Below are 11088 nucleotides of genomic sequence, written 5' to 3'. Positions count from 1 at the left end.
GAGCTTTAAACCTTGGCGTTTTTTCCTAGAGAAGCTATACCTTACGGAGAAGCAGGATGCTATTTGTTCTGTGCTTTCAGACCACATTCCCCTGAAACCAGGAACCTAAAGGAAAACAGATGGCTATGCAATTTTGTGTTTCCTATCACACAACATACACGTGTGCTTGAGTGCACATGCGCACACAAAGAGACAGAGACAGACGGGGAGAGGCAGGGAGAGAGATGGAGAGATGGAGGGAAGGAGAGGTGGGGAGAGAGAGAAGAAAGAGGGAGGAGGAGAAAGGGAGAGGGTGAAAGGAGAGAGAGTTATAAAGGGGAGAGGGAGCAGCAGAGGGAGGGAAGGAGGGAGGGGAGAGAGTTTGAACAGCTTGAGCAGGGAACAGCAAAAAGGGTGAGCAAGAGAGAGACAGAGACAGAGAACTTATACTGCTCAATAAAATAAGATAGCTAAGCAAATACATTGATGGGAATAAAACAATTCATGGTTGTGGAAATCTGAGCCGACAACTGGTTAAATGATAAGACTTCCTGTATCATAAAGGAAGTTCTGGGCTCTCAAAGCATTTATTGTTAGTAGTTAATTGTTTTCATGTAGTGAAATGCTATGAATGGTATTACCCTAGGCAGCACTCCCTTAGGTGGTCTAACCCACAATATTCTTAGTGAAAAAGTGCCGTGCTTTCATGCTCATTCCACAGAATATCTTAGAGAAAAAAGATAACTTTTTGACTAACGTAGGCAGAATTTTGCACTCTCTCCATTTTATGAGTTTTTGGTGTAAACTAGCATTGGCGAAATTATGAGGAGCTGAAAAAGAGCTATTTGCAAGTCACAGTGAAGTGAATCCCAGTGGCTCTGACAACAGATGAGTTAAGTCCATGAGAATCAAATTAGAGATTTTTATATGTATGGAGAGAGACAGAGACACAAAGAGCAAGCGAGCGAGCAAGTGAGCGAGAGAGGGAGAGAGAGAGAGAGAGAGAGAGAGAGAGAGGGAGAGAGAGAGAGGGAGAGAGAGGGGGGGGGGGAGAGAGAAAGGGGAATGCTGACGTCTATTATTTACTGGAGGAAAATGAACAAAACAAAACAAAATGAAAACAAAACAACCAACCAAACCAAGACAACAACAACAAAAATCTATTTTCCCACAACACTAAGGAACATTTTAAAAAGAATCCTGGTGGTAAAAACGGAGGCAATAGCTCAGGTTCGAACAAAACTTGTTTCATGGCCATCATGTCTGCTTGTGAACTGAGTATATTCATTTTGAATATATCTTTCATCCAAACAGTTATTAAAATTAAAACATTTTTAATAAACATGATATTGCAGGTAAATTCCTTTATGTGTGGTTTTATTTTTTTCTGGTTGTCTGAAAATACAGTGATTTTTTTTTCCCTAGGTAGGGGTAAAGAAGATTAAAATCTGTGTATTGAAGCCAAAAGCCTTATTTGCTGTGAAAATTGCAAATGTTTGCCTCAAGCAAATATGTGAAAATTTGCAATTTGTTGTAGGTGTGGAATTTTGCTATTTTTCACAGTGGAAGAACTGCGCGGTGTAGTTTGCTTTTCTCCCCGTTCGATGTGTGAATTCTCAGAGAAATTCTGAGATTTACGCATTTCGATGCCAACGATGGCAAGGTGAACAATGACTCCCAACAATTAGTCTAAATTCAGCCATGCAACTCAAAAACTTCTGTTTTTACAAAGACTGTTTAGAATAAAGAGTATTCCCAAGTTCATGTTAACCTTTTGTCCAACAGAAAGTTCTAGAAGAGGTACAATAAGACATTTTCTTTATGCAAAATGAAAGATGTGAAAGCAGGTAAAAAAAAATCACCCAAGCCTTCACGACCTGTAATAAGGAATATAAAGCCCTGGGATCAAAAGCACATAGACAAAATTAGATGCAGATGTGGTGAAAATTGAACCAAATGAAAAGAAACATGACTATTCAGCATTATAATATAATATAGAAATCTTATAAGATTATAAAATGATAAAGATGTATTCTAATTTAACTGTAGAATGTACCTTTATCTTGTAATTGAATGTTTACCATCCTTCCTTTAGATAATTAATTACCTACTCAGGAAAAGCAAACAAAAATAACTATGTTATTTTAACACATATACACACTAACCTGTATGAATTGAAACTGGAACTTAGTGTGTTCTAGACAGACAGTCTACCCTACTATTCCATACGATTCTCAATTCTTTCGGATCTTTCTCCTCATTTGTCATAGTAAAGTAAGATTCCTAAGCCCATTGAATATCACTGGTAATGACATTTATATGTTAAGATGGGTGGCAACTAGCAGCTTCTGGAAAGTTCCAGAATGGGAGTAGGATTCTGCAATTACCAGTGCCCAATTAAAAAGCAGACCATTCAGACCAAATCTTCCTTCGCTTTTCTTGTAGAGGAAAGTAATACTTGTCATGGTGACAAATGTGAACCAAGGGTTTGGTTGAGTTCTTCGAGATGTTCTAGTGAGTCAACTAAGCCCACGCAGGAGACTCTCATTTCTAATGAGGTTAACCGAAATCTGGGAGGTCCAGGAGGTCTGTTGCTGTCTGCAAGTAGATGAAACGAAGAACAACCAGAAACACTTTGGAGAAGCCAGTTCCATCAGCTACCTCCTGGACTACCAACTACAGTATTGGTTTCTGGAAACATATTTTCACATACTTCCCCCTAACCAGAAGTTTCATAAAGAGTTATAACTCTTAGAATTTAAGAGTTACAAGCCTATAAATTAAACACTAAGTTTAATTACAACTTTAATATATAAGCCAATATGTAAGCTTGTTTTCTGTGTCCTTAGAGTAATGCTGCATTTTTCTCATGCATGTGATAGGCTGATGTATGTATTCCTTCTAAACATGGACAATCATAAGCAGATGAAGCATTGTTATCTATGCAGCCCCTCTTAAGGGAAGTCTCCCTTATGCATAGGAAGGTGGAGTTCTGGGCCTGCTAGCCCATCCTCTCCTGCACATGATGCTTTGTCCTAATCCTCATCCTGCTAGGGATCCCTGCCCCTAACCTGTGTAACCTATCTGTGTAACAGAGACCTAGAGGGCATCTTCACTTTCCAGGTTTACAATTCTTCCACTTACTTGAGGCAATACATTCTTTTTATTAGATATGTTATTTATTTACATTTCAACTGTTATCCGATTTCCTGGTTTCCCCTCCAGAAACACCCTCTCCCACCCCACCCCTTGCTTCTATGATGGTGCTCCCCCACCCACCAACTCCTACTTCCCTGCCCTGGCATTCCCCTACACTGGGCCATTGAGCCTTCACAGGACCAAGTGTCTCTCCTCCCATTGATGCCTGACAAGGTCATCCTCTGCTACATATGCAGCTGGAGCCATGGGTCCCCCAGTGTGTACTCTTTGGTTGGTGGTTTAGTCCCTGGCAGCTCTGGGGTGTCTGGTTGGTTGATATTGTTGTTCTTCCTATGGGGTTGCATATTCTTTCCAGTTGGCGAGATTCACTGCTGTGAAGAAAGCAAGCCTCAATTTCTTTTTTTAAGTATCTAGTTATTCTACTCAAACTTTGATTTAATTAACAACTTAGCATGTGAAGAAACATTCAAAATGGTAGCTTATCATTTGTGTTCCTCACTCAGAGTGACTTTTAACTTACTGAGTATCAAAATCTCGGGGAACTGAACAACTTCACAGACTGCTTTTCTCTCTTACCAATCTTATTTGGAAAGCCAAGTGAGATTCTTTTTGATATGTTGGATTTTGTAAGACTTATTTCCTTCAAAGCTCTTGTTAAATTTTTGTGACTGTCACATGGCTGGTTACCTGATTTTTGTTAATACACTTGTCTCGGATGACTTATCTCTCCACAGAACTAACTGTGGAGAAAATCCAGTGATAGGAGAGGTTCATAACACGAGTGCCTAGAAAAATGACAAAGAAGACAAGAGAAGTTATCTGTTTGTAAATTTGTAGCCGTTTACTGCAATTAAAATGGAAGTTTTATTTAATAATTATGAACAACCTAAAGGGAACTTTAAGACAATTTATAAAGCTAAGTGTATCATAGTATAAGTTAATATTAATAAAACTGGAGGAAGGCAATTATTATATACAAACTAGCTTCATTTTAACAAGAAGCAAATACTATAGTTACAAAGTTTATTGTGTGTATGTTGTTTTTTTTTTAATTGTGGAAAGTATTCCTGAAGTGTATTTCTTTAGTAAATTTCACTTAGAGATTACTTTTCTCCATTTTCTACATGCCAATAACCTCAAGAAATGTCTCCGTTCTGTGTCCAGACCATAGAGCTGTCCTTCTTCTGGTCTGCCCAATTAGCTTTATAGGCCTTAGCTATCACCAGCCTAACTGCCTCCAAGCCTTAGATGAAAGTTCCTTTTCCTAGACTGTTCTATTCATCAGGATGCCAGCAAAACTTAGGTTTGAATAGTTTCCTGCAAAACACCTCCCATTCAACTGATTTAAGGTCTCTAATGAACCATAGGCTGATGGACAAATTTCACTTGGCAGAGCCCCATGAAACTTTGAAAGGGTACTCAGGATCACACAGGCTGCATATGTGACTTCCATTTAACTTCAGATACAAGCTGTTTGACAGGAGCAAGAAATATAACAAGATTCCAAATGGAATAACCTGAAAGAATAACATTAACTTGAAATCTCAAATGACCTGTGTTTGGTGTTCAGAAAACCAGTAAGATAATAATTTCCCATTTTAAAACATCAGAGTGGTGCATTACAAATACAGAGGGTGTGATATTTTTAAGATTTTAAAAAGATTTTTTTAAATGAAGAAACAAATTCAAAACCAAATGACAACTTATATAGTGCCTTATATGAAATTCTAGTATGATAAACAAGGAACAAGCAAACATTTTTCCCCTTAAAACAGAAGACTGATTGCAGCTTGCTAAATTGGAAATTTAAAATGTCATTTAGGCATGAAGCCATATCTTGGCACACTTTCTGGAAAGTATTTCTTAAATAACCCAACAGTTTATTTTTTTCCAGACAACTAGATGATCAAGACTCTTTCGGAGACAAGAATATGTTATGTTTAAGTAATTGTTGACTTAAAAACATTCTTAGCTAGGTTTAACTTATTATCGTCTTCACTATTACGTGCGGAGGGGGCACTTTATAAAGTATGTCACAGCTCAATAATTCTCTTCCAAGTATCAGGTGGGCTGTGTTCAGAGCAGGTACATGATCAAGTGTGCAAATGGATACCTAGATTTATTTGGTAGGAATTAACAAAGTTTTCCTATCGCTAATTTTATTTCCTTTGGTTCAGTTTTACAAATGACACTACTTCTAAAGCTATTTAACTTTAATCAAGCTGCAATTGCAAATGTAGACTTTCTGCCAGTATAAAAAGGGTGCGTAAATAATGCATTGCCTTATCTAAGAGATGAAAACCAAAACTTATTGCACCAAGACTGCTAACCTCTACTCTCCACCATGTAAACATCAGCAGAAGCAGCAGATATCAGAGTAGGGATCCACTGCCTTTTCACTTCTGAAGTAGGTACCATGTTCAGGTAATTCCATACCACGGGATAATGCAAGTGGTGAAGAGAAACTTTAAATGGATCGAGGGCTAAAGAGACAGAGGCCTAGCTGTTCAACTTTAAAATACTTTTGACTACCCCTTCCTTCCAGCTTACTTCCACATTATTGATGAGTAAGTTAAGTTGTCCTAACAAACAATTACTCTATGTTTAGTTGCAAGGATTTTTATCTACATCTCGATTATATATCATATGTGTGAGGGTCTGGGTTAGGAACAAAAGGAAAAAAGAAAGAAAGAAGAAAGGACATAATGGGGGAAGGAAAGAAAGAAAGAGGTAAGGAAGAAGAAAAAAAAAAGAAAAGGGAGAAGAAAAGAAAAGGAAAGGAAAGGAAAAGCCTACTTTTGTACTGGTGTGTGTAAAATGGGTTCACACTCTCTTCTATACCTCAACACGCGTTCATTCCTGTAAGATCTACACTTCAATGTCACACAGCACATCACAGCTAATATTCAGAGGACTTTCTTAAGGGGCCAAAGATAGCGCCCATATGACTTTAGTGAACAACAAGAAGATGTTATTATATTTAAAATTTGAAATTGGGAGAACATTGTGATAGTGCAGCTCATTCTTAATAGCACTATACTAAAGAAAACAAAAACTAATCTTTAGTTAATTGAAAACTTATTTGAAATATAGTTTATTTGCTCATGCATTTTAATAGAAGCTGTGAGGTTTTTCTTTGTATTTTGTATGAAAATTTAGTACTTTCTGATAGTCTTATTGGTAATAAATTGGTAGTCCTCAGTCACATAACAGGATTTATAGATCATAGAAATTTGTTATTATTTCTTGATAAAAAGTCAGGTATTAGAAATTATACATAATGCAGCTTATACCTAGCTGATACAGTTTTATATGTTCTCATAATATATAATAGCTATTTCCCAACACGTCATTTTACAGTTATATTTTCCTCTTTTATAAGGCAAATACTCTTGCAATTTCTTTAGCACTGACTCAATGCTCTGAAAAGACCCCAAATCTGGCTGAGCAGTAAGACTGCTTAGAGATTGATCAACATTACCCAATTGATAAAAGTACATATTTAGTATGCAGATATAATACACACAGCAGAAAAGCCACAATAAAAATGAAAATCTCATAGAACACCATTCATTCTAGTTCTTAGTACATTGTCTCAGTCAGGAATCTCTAGAGTCACAGAATTTATGGGTAGTCTCTATGTAGTAAGAGAATTGGTTGATGACTTACAGTCTGTAGCCCATGTCCCCACAATGGTCAGCAGCGGCTGTGAATGGAAGTCTAAGTATCTAACAGTGGCTCAGTCCCACAAGGTAAGTAGGCAGGGGTAAAAGAGAGACTCTTCTTTCTTCCAAAGTCCTTATGTAAATCTCCAGCAGAAGGTGTGTCCCAGATTAAAGGTGGGTACCACCACGCCTGGATCTGGGACATGCTTTGTCCCAGGTGACCTTAGACACACAGACCTCCTTGCCTTAAGCTCCTGGGATTCATAACCACTTTGCCTCAAGACCTCCAAGATCCAGGTCAGAAACTTGTGTCTCCCAGCCTCAAGATCAGGATCACAGGTGAGCCTTCCAATTCTGGGTTGTACTTCATTACAGACATAGTCAAGTTGACAACCAGGAATAGCCACTATATACATTGAGCTAAGTGATGATGCTCTTGTGAATGCTTAATTTTCACTCAAGAAGCAAAGATATTTTAAGATTTTCGTACATATATTTTAGCACATATGTGTTCATGTATGTGTGTCTATGTGTGTGTGTAAAGAACAGTCTCAGTTATCACTTCTACCGAATGTGTGGTGTGTGTGTGTGTGTGTGTGTATATAAATTTATACATATATATATAAATTCTTAGTGAAAAAACACACACACACACATAGAACTTTAACAATTGATCTATCACCCAGACCTATAAATTATTTTAAATTAATATTTTACAAAATCTACAATCTTTCATTCAGTGTTTTGGAGATGCCTTTGGGAGTTAGCATGTAATTAAGATTTTGAAATTAGAAACTCATAAATATTTAATATGAAGGAGGAAAAATATACTCAATATTGGTGTGTCATGTAAATTTTTATAAGATGACCAAGTAGTGTGGTATAATTATTGATTTCTAGATTGAATCAGGTCAAAAGACTCAGAAACATCAAACGATTACAACAAAAATAAATCAATGTTTTAACAGCTTTTGTTATATTATAGTCATATAATAGAAAAAAATGATTTGACCACTTACACAAAAATATAGGGAAATTTTGAAGGAATGGAATGAAACTTAAGAGAGAAATGTAATTAAATTACAATCTTGAAAATTAAAAAATTGTAAAACATAAATTAGCTAATTATAGTACATTAACAAATGCAAAAAGACTGCTTGAATGTTCAAGTACCATTTTCAAAAACCTTTCATTTTTGAGATAGTCTCAGTATTCAAATTTGCTTTAAAACTACTTTGGTTGTTGAATGTTGTATTTCTTTCTTTTGTGATGCAAAAATCTTACTATTTTGCCCAGACTAAGCTTTAATACATATAATGTTCTGCCTGAGTGTCCCAAGTGCTTGGATTATAAACATATTCAGCCATGTCCTCCTCAAAACGTCGTTTCTTAAAACTATGTTTTAAACTTTTTTTTTAAAAGATTTATTCATTTTTATATATAAGTACACTGTAGCTGTCTTCAGATACACCAGAAGAGGGCATCAGATCTCTTTACAGATGGTTGTGAGCCACCATGTGGTTGCTGGGAATTGAACTCATGACCTCTGGAAGAGCAGTCGGGTGCTCTTAACCGCTGAGCCATCTCTCCAGCCCATGTTTTAAACTCTTGAAGCTGTATCTGCGAGTCAAGTGTTTGTTTTTCATTTGCTTGTGTGTTTTACCTTTCTGCTCACACCCTGTTTGCGAAAGCAGTGCACACCGATAGCAGGTGTGTGCAAGGAAGCCCTGCTCCGCCATGACTGATGTGATCCTAGGCAGCAACTGCTAGCCCTCAGACAGAATGAATACGATGTAGGCTTGGTCGTTAAGATGGTGCAGGAAGTCACTTCTGGATGACAACGTCTCTAGTCTTCCTCTGAAGCAAAAGAATCTGAAGAGAATTTTAAATATTAAAAGAGCCAGAGACCAATGAGGAGGCCAATCTTCTTGGCTTTGCCTCTTTTGAGTCAACCCATCTTCCTCAACAGTGAAGAATTGTACGAGGCTTGAAACTGTACTTCTAAGGAGGAAGATTTAACAAATACGCAGCATTCAGTATATCGATACTTCCATTTGGTCTTTTAACAAAAGAAATAATATTTTGTATAAGCGCCTGTATTATAAAATGAGAATATTGTAGCCAAAGGCACTAGTACACTTTATCCAGAGCCTTAACAGAGATTAAGCAATGAAACTGAGATTTGAGCTCAAATCCTGAGATTCCAAATGTACACTTCTTTCTATGCTAGGATAATGTCTCTCTAATTAATCCATTTACAGTGAGAAGGGAAAAGGCCGATAAAGATTTAAGTAGTGATTACTGAGATTGCCTTGGGAATGTCAAAAAAATTAATAATGATCCCTTGGCTTGAGCTTCAGCGACTCCGTTTTAAGGTCTAGGGTTTTATAAGGTGTCTGTCTGTATCATCACTTTTTTTTTCTGGGTTATCTCTAAGCAGTCTTACTGCTCAGCCAGATTTGGGGTCTTTTCAGAGCATTGAGTCAGTGCTAAAGAAATTGCAAGAGTATTTGCCTTTTAAAAGAGGAAAATATAACTGTAAAATGACGTGTTGCTGCTTAGAACTTTTGATCTTTGTGTGGTTCGAGAGGCATTGTGACACATGGGATCTCTGCAGCAGTGACATGAAGGCAGTTTACTTGGTTCCCTGTCTAAGTTGTATGCATGTTTCATTCATTCATTCATTCGCTCAATCATTTCTTCACTCAGTGTATTTCTTGGTGTTGAATTAAGGATAAAATATGCCCCCATGATAGGTTTGACCTGTCAGGTGCGCCACAAAATAACGTGCATTCCTCTTAAAAGTGATTAGTCTTTGTTTTGACTGTTCCAAAACTCCCATTATAGACTAGGCTGGCTGTGAAATTACAGAGATCTTTCTTCCTCTGTTTTCCAGGTCCTAGAATTAAAGGCACGGACCAAAAAGCCCAACTTGACTAGCAAACTTCTGGGTAAGATCAACGTCTTCTTTGATAGTATAATGCTACACCCTATTATTCTCACACTTTAAGAATCTCCCTTTTTTCCTAAAGCATTAACAACACATATGAATTTGATTTTTGTTTCTAAGCCAATAGAGGGTATAAGTAAGCCTTAGCTATAAGTAAGCCTCAATTCTCATACTGTATGGAGTAGCAGAAATAAGCCTGATGCAAAACTCATGTAAGCCATTGAACAGCCACTTTTCCTGCTTTTGTATAACGATATGTATAGGAGTTTATTTGACTGTGTTTTTAGATGTGTGTAAAAGAGTGTGTTTGTGTGTGTGTGTGTGTGTGTGTGTGTGTGTGTAATTAGAAATGACTATAATTGCTACATTCTTTTATGTAAGGTATGAAGCACAAACTTGAATAGTCACTGAATCTCTTTATCACAGTTTTTTTTTTTTTTACTCTAGTTTCTCAGAGTTCTCGCTTGGTTAGAATTTCCTAAAATAACCAACTTATTTGCCCCAAGTTAAATAACTGAAGATAATTTGGTACAGTGATGTTAGGGTCCTTCAATATTAACGAAAAGTCTCTATTAATTCATTTTCTTTATGTTGGTACTCTGGGTTCCCTTAATGCCCAATTTGTTTTCAATCAGTAATTATTTAAACTTTGGGGAAAATCCAGCCCAAACAAGTTTTACATCTGTGAAGCCTTCTCTGCTCCTCTCTGGATTGCTTGTTAACTTCATGCTACGCTCAGGTCAGTCGTATGTGCCTGTCCCTCTGTCCCTCGGAGGGATAGTTAACTCTAGAGAGCGACTGCCCGTTTCAAAGCGGCAGACTCTCTGTTCCTGGAGAAGGTAGTATTGGCAGAAAACCAACAACAGAGCATAAAGGACTGTTCTCTTCTTTCTTTCGACTTTACTTATGGTGCCTTAATTTTGAGAACCTGAACTGGAGAACAACCTCTTCTTAATCATTAGTATGCGTGTGAGTGTAGAATGTTACATACAATTATAAACTTACGCAAAACTATAGTGTTTCCACTATCAATCTCTGATTAACAGTGGATAAATACTTTGGACCTAAAGCTATGGAAAGGACACACACTAGTCACTGAAGAGCAGTTTGCTTCATGCCTCTAACTTTATCTTGTTTCTCATGAGCAGTTAGACACAGTTGTCTTCACTAATTCAGTGGTCAGATTCCAAGAATGCAGGTTTCGTTTTCTGCATACAGTCTTTAATGAAAATGGGCATGCAATCTATTAATTGGAACTGGAGACATCTTACATCATGATCTCTTCTGCCCTCACCTTCGGTGCATTGGCTTCCCTTTCTATCATGTCTTTACTCT

The sequence above is a fragment of the Rattus norvegicus genome, chromosome 3, assembly GCF_021556685.1.
Source record: "Rattus norvegicus strain SHRSP/BbbUtx chromosome 3, alternate assembly SHRSP_T2T, whole genome shotgun sequence".
NCBI lineage: Eukaryota > Metazoa > Chordata > Mammalia > Rodentia > Muridae > Rattus > Rattus norvegicus.
Note: the sequence above shows the minus strand (reverse complement) of the source record.